Here is a 13,619-nt window from a genome sequence, read left to right as displayed (position 1 = left end):
CAAACAACCAATTATGCCTCTTGTAACTTTAAAGACATTGAAAAAAGCACGTACCAGGTAGAGCATCTAACACCAATGTTCAAAATGCGAACTTTGAAAAAAAAAAACAATTGCATAAAGTCCTCATACCTCTTTGGAATTGTTACAACACTTTGAACCTTCAACATCATCTGAGTTTTCAAAAACTTTAACCAACACAACAAATCCCCACACACTTGTGTGTGACCCTCCACTCTCCTCACATAATATACAATTTTGACAATCAAGGGAAGGGCCCCTAATACCTCACTCTCCCCCCTTTAAATAGGTTTTGTTATTCTTCTACACGTTGTGAGTGTGCTTTTTGAGAAGCCTAAAGCTTTTCTAACATTTTAAGCTTTCAATAAAGCTTTTAAAATTTTACTTCTTTTCGTTCATTTTTTCAAAAACATAAGCGTTGTTTGAAAAGCAAAAAAAGGTAGTTGCATGGGCTAGCACCTACTCTCACCCCTGCATTGAAAGAAGACAACTTTGCCTTCTCTCCACCCAATCTCACATCTGAGAAGTAGATGTTATGTGGCAGGGAAGTGGCATGCCACCCATCAATGAGTGTGTTGCAATTTTAGCATAGGATTCATCTTTAGTAGCTTGATCAGCCACAACTTTGTTAGGATCAATAGCTTCCTCTTCTGGAATAGCGTCCAATATAGAGCACCTTGTATTCTTCCTCTGCACTATCAAATGTATTGTTTGGGCTAAAACTATTGGAAGACCAGAGCTCTTTCTAGCCACATATTCTTCCATGGAAAGGCTCACCACAGAAAAGTCTATCCTGCCTTTCTTGTGATCTTATGGCACAAGTGCAATCCATATTCCACCTTGCTTCATTGCTCAAGGGCGGCATCCCCATTGAGTTGTGCGCTTCGACCAGCCTTCCCACAATCTATACAAGAGAGCATACCAGAAAGTATAAGCTCATCTCTATCATACACTTCAAATGCAATATCTCCCACTGTCCTTGGATTGTTAGTATTCACATATGTCACTTCTGCTGAATTAGAATCGACTCTATCCTTGCGAAGGGCAAAACAAGCTCTTTGAAAAGGAGAGATTCTACCACCATTCACCTCAAGTTTAGTGTCAATCTCCCTCAATGATAGCTTCCACAATACTCTTTGCCAAGAGGTTACTTCTTGTAGCCCACTTATGAAACATAATGACAATAAATGGATGAAATCCCTTGGAATGGTGATGGGCTTCAAACACCTTTTGCACACCCACCTCTCTAGGAACTAAGGAAAAGACTATCCACATCAAATCATCGATGAAACTTTTACCATTGCTTCCCATCCACTTCATTCATCATGCCTTGAACCAGTATTTCAGAGGTCACAAATCCAATTCCAAGAGACTTCCACTATCGTAATCCTACATGATTTGGAGCCCAAAAACCATTTTTAATATTAAAAAATAATTTTTGAACTTCTCTTTCATAGTAGAAATCGTAAGACCTCCAAGAAACATTTTCTTTGTCTTTGGTCCCTTATCTATTTCATAAATCCATGCCCAATTATATCACCAAATGGAGACATTAAATGCCAATAAAACATGTAATGTCCAACTCATTTCAAAAGCCCATGAAAGTGAAATATTTGGTGATGTTTGACGAAGCCATAAAAATAAGGGATATCCATATCTCCAGCTTGAGACTCCAAACAAGATCTCCTTTCTTTAAGATAAGATCAAGCTTCCCTTATGTTTTTTAAAAGAAAATGGTTTTTTCTTGTGTACTTGTCTTTATTTCAATGCAAAATGCCCTATCAAAAAATATGTTTTGGAAGATGAACTCCATGCTCAATCACTCTTGATTTGAGAAGAGACACATCGGATCCATGCTATATGTAGTCATGCAATCCATGTATTGTATGAAAAAAATGGATGCTAAGCCTATCTACATGTGCCTATGTGTCTTGCAAAATGCAAACACTTGATTACTTTAGATCCTTAACCTCATCTCTCATCACTCAACAAGACAAATATTGTACTTTGCTCCACCCTCCCAGAATCTCACAATCTCACTTAATAAAAATATGGTCCTCATGATGTTGACCACAAAAACAAGGAGTCCTTCACGACCCTCAAACTCACCCAATCATCTTTCCCACTCAACCCAAAATTCCTAACTTGGTGATGAAAATCCCAACTCTCATGTGTGCAAAGAAATTGTGTGTGCACAATGAAAGGTTCTCTCTCAAGTGTGCATGCATCTAAGATTTACTCCATATAGCTGCAGACAGCAGGCATCATGCTGTGCTAGTGCTCAATGACGGTGCAAAATGTGCATCAACCCAACCCTTGGCATGGAAGTAATTGATAAAATTGGGAGACAACCCCCAAGTGCAGTGCATTGAACAAGTGCAATGTGAAGTGCTCGTGAACCCATAATCCTTGTGATGTGCAAAAGTATCGTCAAGAAAATATACATGTTTCATGATGTTCAATGATTATCAACAAACTCCAAGCTTCAACTTGTTTAGAGAACTCCAATCTCGACCAAGGTTGTTAAACTTCCACACTAAAAAATCCAATCAAAATGACAAAAACAATTCTAGAACTAAACAAAACACAAAAAATCTGACTACAAAACAATAAATCAAACAACTACACAAGTAATTAAGCCACAAAAAAAACCTACCTATCTAAAGTTTTTCTAGGGGGTTTTTAGTTTACAAAACAATGCTTAACAGCGTTTAGAGATTCAAAAGCACTTTTCATTGGGGCCCTTGACAAAAAAGGCATACATTGCTCTATAATGCTTTGGGTTGTGGAGACAAGGAATGCATGCTCGCAGATATATTGGCAAACATTGTTGCAAGAATGGTAAGGTTAGACTTGCATTTTTGCAAGAACCACACCTGCTTTTGTGTAATTTGTTGGGAGGTCACCATACCATAGTCGAGTGTTTTAAAATAACACTCAAGGGTATAATCGTGATCTTTTGTTTGTTTCAATGGGTGCACGTGTGGACGAGCTTTTAGGTACAACTGAAAATGGGTATATTTTTTAAACATGGTTCAATATACTATCACATTATTCCAATGATGCCTAATGCTAAGTATTAGACTTGGTTCACACAAATGTATGTGTATGATACAGAGCATGAACTAGCAACTCATTTGCATGTGATGCCTTGATTTTTGAATTGTTGCAAGAGCTTAAGAAGATGATGCATTGTACCACGCTGCACTATATATTTTGTACTGTACATTGAAACACTCAAATTAGATGTCGCATATAAAATTTAGATATGACATATTCTAAACCCCTCATCACCTTTGGACCACATCCCCTCGAGAATTCCCACTCCTCCATTGAGACCTCTGTCCCTTCGTTGGATGCTGCGGTCAAGGCTCCATGCAACCATCGTATTGACATAAACCACGGCATCTCCTCCATGCCTTCGGGATATCGAATCGGTCGATGACGCGTACTACGTCGGAATTCAGCTCGCGCTTCCTCTCGATCTTGCCTTGCAATCTGGTACTTGGTGAGCCACGTCTCCATGGAGGCATGGTGCAACATACAAAAGCGATTTACCTTCTCTTCCATTGAGGCATCCATTCTTTTTTCTACCCCATTTTCAACCACCACATCTCCAGTCAATCTATCATCGTCCTTCAGCGTCCATAGCATTTCATTGTCTAGTTCCACCGTTGGTAGCCATTGTGAGATATGCACTAACGCCACTGACACCAACCAACCTTCGGCCATGCTACCTTCTGGCCGAGCTCGTTGTCGCACAAAGCCTTTCAGGGTTTTCATGAAGCGCTCCAGGAAGAACATCCATCGCATATGGACAGGTCAAGCAATCTCCACTTCGTCCACAAGATGCACAAGAAGGTGGACTTGTATCGTGAGCATGCTAGTGGGCAGGTATTTCTCAAAGAGACAGACCGTCTCCACTGCTCCCCGCCTCGCGAATTCAATAGAGGACGTCTTAATCTCTTTCTGTGAGATCCATTGCACCAAAGTCGACAACTTGTAAATGGCCCCGCGAATTTCTGGAGTAAGGCATCCTGCGATCGCGATCGGTAGGACAAACTGCCACAAATGAGAAAGCATTATGAATTTGGATGTGATTCCGAGTTTACATTTTCAGCTCGTACCAGCTTGCGGCGTTCATACGTGTTGGAGGTCATCCAAGGAAACCTTCCCTGAGTTCATGATCCTCCGGCAAGAAAGCAGCATGTCCTTGATATACCATCTTCTTCATGGTTCGTGACCTTCGGGAGTCTAACTGTGGCCCACACAATGGACATGCATGATAACCTGAGGTAACCAGACCTGTAAGGCGAGCCACGACCTAGTGAATACTTAATTGAATGAGATAAAATATAGATATTACCAGCGAGAACGGAGGTCTTCTCACCTGAGCACTCTCCCAATCCCAGAAAGCCATGCATCGTCCACATGAGAATGGCTCGAATGTTGGCTGACCGCCGACCATCACGCCTGCTCATATCTTGCACAATGACCGCCTCCTCCCACAAAATCTTAAGCTCATTGACTAATGGACGAAGATACACATCCATATTTTTTACTTTGTAGCGGCCTGGGACGAGCAAGCTAAGGATGAGATGTCCTTTCTTCGTAGAAAGCCATGGAGGGATGTTGTAGTTGACAAGCACTATAGGCCACACACTGTAAGAAGTTGAGCGCAGACCGAATGGGTTTACACCATCCATTGCGAGACCGAGCCGAAGATTTCTTGGCTCTCGCGCAAAGCCTGGGAAGGTAGAGTCAATGTGGCTCCATGCGCGCGAATCCGCTGATATTCGTTGAACTCCATCCGTGGACCTATTCTACACATGCCACGTTGTCAAGCTTGCCATGCCGGACGTGCAAAACATGTGGTTTATGTGGGGGATGAGCGGAAAGTGTCTGAGAACTTTTTGAGGGATGGTTTGCCCTTGCAAGTCCTGTTGATACCTGTGAGCACCACACTTTGGACATGTCTCCATAGTCTCGTATTCATCTCGAAACAGTATGCAATCGTTGATACATGCATGGATGTTATTGTAGTTCATGCCAAGCTTTCGTAAAACATGTCGTGCATCATCACGAGACTCAGGCATGGTATTTGCAGGTGGTAATATATGATATTTCAATAACCTGAAAAAATCATAAAACACCTTGAAAAAGCACAAATGTTTGTAATAATAGTGTCAAAAAAAAAAATCAATGAAGCCTATGTGCAAGGTACCTGAATAACTCGGTCACACTAGTATCGCTCCACCTGTATTTTGCTTGCACACTTAAGAGTGCAAGCAATGTCTTCAACCAAGATACTCGGCACCCATCATATAATGGTATGGATGCTTCCTCTCTAAGCGGATCAAATGTCTCGACATCCATGGGAATCAATGCATCGATCATTGCATCCATCTTAGGCTCCAAGATTGTAGGTAGGTCGGGAAGGTTGTCTATCTCCTCTGGCATTGACGGTATAGATTGGCCTTGCGAGTGGTGGATTGGCTCCTGCAATCCATCCATCGCACGTCTACGAACTCTTCTAATTAGCCGCAAAGGGTGCACTCCCCCTTGGGACGAGACATCACCCCCCTGGATAGAAAATTTGCCAACAAGACCCAATCTTATTGTGTATGGTTTTCAATTAGCTTGCGAGTACAATGCATGATTAATATTAACTTCAAATTACCGTTTGCTGAAAATCCGCAATTGCCTGATCAATGATCTCAGATTGAAACTCGCCAAATCGTCGTATGTGTTCTATAGACAATCGGTGTTTTCGTCTAATTGCCAACTTGCATTGAGAGCAAGGACATGGGACACGCTGATTAAGATACGCTCGCGATCTTGAACAATAAGACCTTCTTCGTTTTCCATCTTATCTACATTACAGCAAACGAGGCTCAAATGGATAGCTTTATGGAGATGTATGTCAAGTTGCAAGTTGACCATAAGCTCTTGCATTGTACATAGTAGTTGAGAGATTTATTGATGTTATATCTCGGCCCTATACCATGCTCAAGGATTTGTTTGTCTCGGTAGATAATTATTCGTTATTGTTTTTAAAAAAAAGCATTGGTTCATAAGGTTCATGAGTCGAAGACTAAATGTTTGGACTTGACTAAAAGATTGGATAATGGCTTAGATGTTAAAAGGAAAAGTGATGAATATGTTACTTCATCATTGCAACAAAAAGATTGGTGACAAGGATGCTATGATTAATGAAGTTCTTCACGAGGTGAATATAGAGTTGAAGGGGATGGAACACGATTCTTCTTTGGGATTTAATGGTGATAAGTCAATTATTGAGGTGTCTTCTTGTACAACCATTATACCTTATATACCTAGCTACGATCTCTAGGTTATGTACTTTGAGTATCTTAGAGGGGCTCTACTAGGATTACTTATATAACTGCACTAGAGGGCTTTGAGTATAAGTAATCCATTTATGAGCATCATTGAGGATCTCTTAGTCTAATAATAAATCAGTCTCAACAAAAAGCATCTTAGAAATGTGGTTTTTTTGTCCTAGGATCGCGTATTAAAATTAATGCCACCTATGAAATTTATCAACTATAGTAATAAAATTTGTTTCAATCAATTCTACTCATAGTCATAAGACCTGAGAGAAAATATCCTATGCTCAATTTAAGGGATTCTTCTTCTATAACAATACTTCTTAAATCTCCTAATTAGACTTTATAAATTGTATGACTAATTTTTAGCCCTCTTAAGGAGTCAATGTAATGGTACTCATAAAAAAAGCAAAGTGGATACCATTACCATAATCATGGATATGCTATCGTTCCAATATAAGTTATCTTTCTCTTTCTCTCCCTCTCTCTCCCTCTCCCTCCCTCTCCCTCTCTTTCTCTCGCATTTCCTCTCCCTCTCGCAATATATCTTAACACTCTCCAAAAGCAAAAGGGAGAGGGAGAGAGAGAATGCACTCTCCCTCCCTCTCCCTCTCTTTCTCTTTCTCTCCCTCTCTCATTTCCTCCCTCTCCCTCTCCCTCTCTTTCTCTCTCTCTCCTTCTCCCTCTCCCTCTCTTTCTCTCCTTCTCTCTCATTTCCTCTCCTAAACAAGCAAAAAAGAAAGTGATTTAAACCTTTAATAAGCAAAAGGGAGAGGGAGAGAGAGAATGCACTCTCCCTCCCTCTCCCTCTCCCTCTCCCTCTCTTTCTCTTTCTCTCCCTCTCTCATTTCCTCCCCCTCCCTCTTCCTCTCCCTCTCTTTCTCTTTCTCTCCCTCTCTCTCCCTCTCCCTCTCCCTCTCTTTCTCTCTCATTTCCTCTCCTAAACAAGCAAAAAAGAAAGTGATTTAAACATTAAACAAGCAAAAGGGAGAGGGAGAGAGAGAATGCACTCTCCCTCCCTCTCCCTCTCCCTCTCCCTCTCTTTCTCTCTTTCTCTCACATTTCCTCTTCTAAACAAGCAAAAAAGAAAGTGATTTAAACCTTAAACAAGCAAAAGGGAGAGGGAGAGAGAGAATGCACTCTCCCTCCCTCTCCCTCTCTTTCTCTCTCATTTCCTCTCCTAAACAAGCAAAAGAGAAAGTGATTTAAACCTTAAACAAGCAAAAGAAAGAGAGAGGGAGACTCATTGATGAGATATGGTGAGTGTGGGGCAGCTCCTATTTGCGATGAAGGCTCCTCCTCTCCTTCGCGAAAAACGGCGGCAGCGGCGGCGGCAAAAGCGACGCAAATAGCGACGCCGCTACCCGCCGTCGCTACTAGCTCAAATCCTTGTAGTGCCCTTCACACTCCTTTCCATTTCTCTTTCTTTCAACACTTCCTACCCTATATACATTGCAAAGATTGAAGAGAACCAACACAAGAAAAAAATATAAAAACACCCTCTTCCATTTCTCTCTTTCAACACTTCCTAACCTACATTGCAAATTAAAGCAACACAAAGATTGAAGAAAAACCAACACTTTCTAACCTACATTGCAAAGAATAAAAACCAACACAAGAAAATTTTTGGAAACACTCGCTTCCATTTCTCTCTCTTTCAACACTTCCTAACCTACATTGCAAAGCAACACAAAGCAATACAAAGATCGAAGAGAAACCAACACTTTCTAACCTACATTGCAAAGCAAAACAAAGATTGTAAAGAAACTAAAACAGGCCATACCGTCGTGCTCTCTTCTTCTTCCATGACCTCTTTGTGCGGGCGACGCTCCTCTCCTCACGTGCGGCTCGCGGCTTGCTTCCTTGCTCACCTCCCTCTCTTGCTCACCTCCCTTTCTCTTTCTCTCCGCCTTCGCTTTGCTTGTGCAATTCGCGCACGCATTTGAAAGAAACATTCGGGTTTCCGTGAAATGTTACCAGAGTAAGTCGTCAACACTTCCTAACCTACATTGCAAAATATTAAAGCAACACAAAGATTGAAGAAAAACCAACACTTTCTAACCTACATTGCAAAGAATAAAAACCAACACAAGAAAAAATTTGAAAACACTCACTTCCATTTCTCTCTCTTTCAACACTTCTCAACCTACATTGCAAAGCAACACAAAGCAACACAAAGATCGAAGAGAAACCAACACTTTCTAACCTACATTGCAAAGTAAAACAAAGATTGTAAAGAAACCAAAACAGGGCATACCGTCATGCTCTCTTCTTCTTCCACGACCTCTTCGTGCGGGCGACGCTCCTCTCCTCACGTGTGGCTTGCGGCTTGCTTCCTTGCTCACCTCCCTCTCTTGCTCACCTCCCTTTCTCTTTCTCTCTGCCTTCGCCTTGCTTCAACAGTTCGCACGCGCGTTTGAAAGAAACATTCGAGTTTCCGCGAAATGTTACCAGAGTAAGTTGTCGCTATTAGCGTCGCTATTAGCATCGCTATTTACGTCGCTATTTGCGTCGCTAAATAGCGACGTTTTTAGCGACGCAGATAGTGACACTAAAGCGACGCTAATACCGACACATTTTTTTACTTAAAATATTTCGAGGATTAGCGATGTAAATAGTGACGCAGAAAAAAAAAACATCGCTACTTAGCGTCACTATATGTGTGTAACCTTGTAGTGTAAAAAGGTTGATGGAACCAAAATTTCATATTGAAACAAGAAAATGTACAATTCATTAGTCTAGACAAAGTAAGTGCAGTCCATCAAATGTAGTGGGATTAAGTTTGAGGACATGGATGCAGATGTATGGAAGGAATTGGATAAGATGCCATGCTCCACTGTTATATTGACACTTTCAAAGTTTGTGTATTTTAATGTGAAAGATATGGCAAGTACATATGGGCTACGAAAAGAGCTTGGTGACTTGTATGAAAAAGTGCAGCTTTACAAGTTTATTATAGCTAAAAAAACTCATTGATTTCCACATAGAGGAGGGGGCTCTAATGTCTAGCCACCTCAAAGAGTTTAACACAATTTTCAATCAATTGACATAGCAAAAGATTTTCTTTCATAATTCAATGAAGGCAATATTGTCCTTGTTAGTCATCTTACTTGAGAGTTGGGATACTTTCAAGATTTCCCTTATTAACTCCACACCCTATAGGTGGTCTTACGAGTGCTAATATTAAGAGCAATTTTTTACTAAGAAGGTGAATAAAAAGAACAATGCAAGGTCAAAGAGCTCCAATGGACTTATGATGAGAGAGGAAGGTCAAATGCCAAGGGAAACTCTCTTAAGAGAGACAAGTCAAGAAGCAAATTACATAGCACAAAGAATATAGAATGCTACTTCTATAACAAGAAAGGACACATAAAAAAGAACTAATTCAAATGGAAGAACAAGCAAAAAAGGAAAGAAGGCAAATGAGGGTGATGGCAAAGAGAAAAGCAAGGCAAAGATTGAGGAGATTAATGCTTGTGGCAATGATGATGGTGATGCTTTATTTATATTATCTTTTACAAATGCAGGGTTGCCATGCATAATTGCATATCTCAAATTTATCTTATGGATTTTGGAGCATCATTTCATGTTACTTCATATAGGGAGTGTTCTCCACTTACAATGTTGGAAAGAGAGGGCACACTCATCTTGGAAAGAACTATACACATAGTATTGTTGACATTGTGGATATACACTTTTCAATGCTAAATGGTTTTTCTTTTATCTTGCAAAATGCATGGCATGTTCTAGACTTTAAAAAAAGTTTGATAAATACAAGATATCTTGATTATTGTGGTTATAAAGGGATCTTTGGTGATCATGTATGGAATTTTTGCAAGGGGTCTCCTATTATGGCAATCAAAGGGCTAAAAAGAACTGATAATGGTGGAGAATACACCTCACATGCTTTTATGAACATTTGCACAAGTTATGGTATTAAGAGAGAGTTGACAACTCCCGAGAATCTTACTCAAAATGGTATGATTGAGAAGATAAACATGACCATTCAAGAAAGGACCCATAATATGCTCTCTAATGTTGGCCTCACTAATGGATTTTGGATTGAAGCTATAAGGACATCAGTGCATTTCATCAACAAGTCTCCTAGCAAGCCATTCAATGAAAAGATACCAAAGGAGTTATGGTCTAATAAGAGACCTAGTTATGATCTCCTTATGATCACTTACATGTTTTGGTGATGAGGCATTTATATAACATGTATCTAGGGACAAGCACGGTAGCTTTATCATCCAAGAAATGTGTTTTCCTTTTCTTAGCTATGGAGATTCAAGTGAAATGGGTTGTTGCTTGTGGAATTCTGAATCTGGAAGGGCAGTGCGTAGCCATGATGTCATCTTTAATGAGGATAAGATGTAAGAGCCTTTTTGTTATACTGATAATATGACTAGGGATGACAATCATAAGTGGAAGAGAAGTATGTAACCAAATATGGATTCTTTGAAAAAGAATGCCACCTAGGAGTTAGTTCCTTTGCTTAAGGGGCCATCTAAGTGGTTCTACAAGCTAAAGGTATCTCCATCTGATGCATTAACTACAAGGCAAGTTTGGTAGCCAAAGGATTTAAGCAAGAGAAGGGGATTGACTTTGATGAGATCTTCTCACTAATAGTCAAGATGACTACCCTTTGTATAGTTCTTACTTTGGTTGCTAGAGAGGATGTGGGGTTGGTACATAGATAGATATAAAGATCACTTTCTTGCATGGGGATTTGCATAAGGATATTTATATATAGCAATCTGAGGGATTTGTTGTGAAAGGCAAAGAGTAGTTGGTGTCTAAGATATATAAGAGTTTATATGGTTTGAAACATGCTCCCAAGGAATGGTAGCATAAGTTTGATACCGTTATGCAGTCTTACGTGTATACTAGAAGTGAGAGGAATTACTCGCTATATTCTAGGAAGGCTAGGGATGGTAGTCTTATTATCTTGATTCTTATGTGGATGGAATGCTAATTGCTAGGAATTCAGCAATGAATATGGATGCTTCAAATAAAAGCTTATATGAAACCTTTAACATGAAGGACTTTGAGAATGCTATCAAATTATTTCAATGCACATTATGTGAGATTGAGACAAAAAGACACTCTATTAGTCTTACAAGGAATTGAGTGAAATAATATTAGATAATTTGTCAACCTCTATTAGTCTTACAAGGAATACATTGGGAAGGTTTTGCATTTCAATATGGAGAGGGGAAAGGCTATCAGTGTTCCATTGCCTCTATACTTGAAACTTAGGAGGAGAATGATGAAATGACCAAGGTTTTGCATGCATATGCAATTGGTAGCTTAATGTATGCCATGGTTTCTATACTTCTAGAGATTACTTATGCTTTGGGAGGAGTTAGCATGTATATGGAAAACCCTAGCAAGAAGCATTGGGAAACTGTAAAGAGTATCATGACATACCTTAATGGTAGTAAATCTATGTGCATATGATTTAGAAGGAAAGATGCATCTATCATTGGATATGTAGATGCTAATTTTGCAAGGAGTGTAGACTCTAGAAGGTCTCCTATAGGTTTTATCTTCACTTTCACATGTAGTAGTGTAGTCTCTTGGATCTCTCAATTGTAGGCACTGAGGTCTATAACAAAGCTTTATTGTTTACTTGTCTAGTAGGAGACTTGGATATTGTAAACAAACAAGAGGAGAGAGAGAGAAAGCAACCAAGAGTGCGCACACACAATGGAGACTTAAGCACACACACAAGTATAATTAAAATGTTCTTTTTATTCTTTCTTCTTCTTCCACGCAAAAGAACTTGGTCTACAACATGATGAAAGACTAATATCAAAGTATCAGAACATATGTACTTGTGGCCACTAAGTATGAACCGGCCAAGGATAGATGAGGTGGCACAATGAATCTACCATGACCAAGAGTAGACTATGTGGGTGTATTGCAGCTATAGAATCACTAGCATACCATCCATGTTAGTTACCCAACACACTAGTGAGTAAAGTCCTACCACATCACCAAGGCATGTAGTGGATGCTAGCTCATATGGAGCTTAACATCTCAACACTTCCTCTCAAGCTCAACATGAGCTCATGTACTCCAAGCATAGTCTTGAAGTGGCAAAACTTCTCATCTCCCAAGGCCTTGGTAAAATTATATGTAGCCTCATCCTCTGTAGTACTAAAATAAATCAAGTCAATATCACCTACTAGAACCCACTCTCGAATGAAATTGTAATGCATCTCTATGTGTTTGGTTCACATATGATACATTGAGTTCTTGGCCAGCTAAATGCTACTAAGGTTATCATAGTAGATAGTAACTTTCTTGTCCACCTACAGCCCCAAATCACCAAGTAGCTTATGTAATCAAGGTACCTCACATGCTATAACTACAACATGACTTTACTCTGTTTAGTAATAGATATTGAGATTGTAGGTTGCTTCTTTCTATTCCAAGTAACATCACCACTCCCAAAAGAAAACATGAATCCACTAATAGAGCTCTTGTCCCCAATATGCATCCTTATAACCATGCAAGCCCAATGGTACATTTGTAGCATATAGCAAGGCATAATTAAGTGTAGAGCTCACATAGCATAATGTGTGTAGCATTGCACCCAAATGTGGCTTTTGTGGAAGCTCCATAAAGTGACTCTCCAAAACAATTGTGTAGTTTATATTTGGCCTAGATATTATCAAATAAGGCTGCCCACAATCTTTCTATACATAATGGCATTCTCAATCACATCACTATCATGTTTATTAATCTTAGCATTGATATCTAGAGGTATCCATATTAGCTTATAATTGCCCATCCCATATTTTTAAAGCATATCCAAGGTATATTGTCTATGTGGCAACCATACACCCTCTAGAGTATTGATTATCTTTATACCAAGAAAATAATGCAACTCTCCCAAATTCTTCATTTCAAACTCATCCTTGAGAAGACTTTTCACATGGTTAATCTCTCTCTCATTGTCACCTATGATAACCAAGTAATCGACTTGTATAGTGATGATGACAATACCCACATCACTCTTATATACATAAATTGAGTGATCACCATATACTCTATGGAATCCAATGTTAACAAGATATTCTACAATCCTATCATGCTATGCCCTTGGGGCTTGCTTTCAGCCCATATAAGTCCTTACAAAGCTTATATACAAAATCAAGATAATTGTCATCGATATAAGCATGTGGCTGATACATAAACTTATTCTTGCAACTCCCTATGCAAGAAGGCATTTTTAACATCCATATG

The 13,619-nt window shown here is 39.6% G+C and overlaps 1 pseudogene; it reads right to left on the bottom strand.

Moving 5' to 3' along the window:
• The window catches only part of LOC148011999 (uncharacterized protein At1g01500-like), a 38,667-nt pseudogene that overhangs the window by 2,511 nt on the left and 22,537 nt on the right, over positions 1 to 13,619 (bottom strand).

This window comes from Lygodium microphyllum, chromosome 27 (genome assembly GCF_053477565.2).
Source record: "Lygodium microphyllum isolate KBCC chromosome 27, Lygodium_microphyllum_v1.1.10, whole genome shotgun sequence".
NCBI lineage: Eukaryota > Viridiplantae > Streptophyta > Polypodiopsida > Schizaeales > Lygodiaceae > Lygodium > Lygodium microphyllum.
The sequence above is the reverse complement of the archived record's forward strand: the minus strand, read 5'-3'. Positions and strand labels throughout refer to the sequence as shown.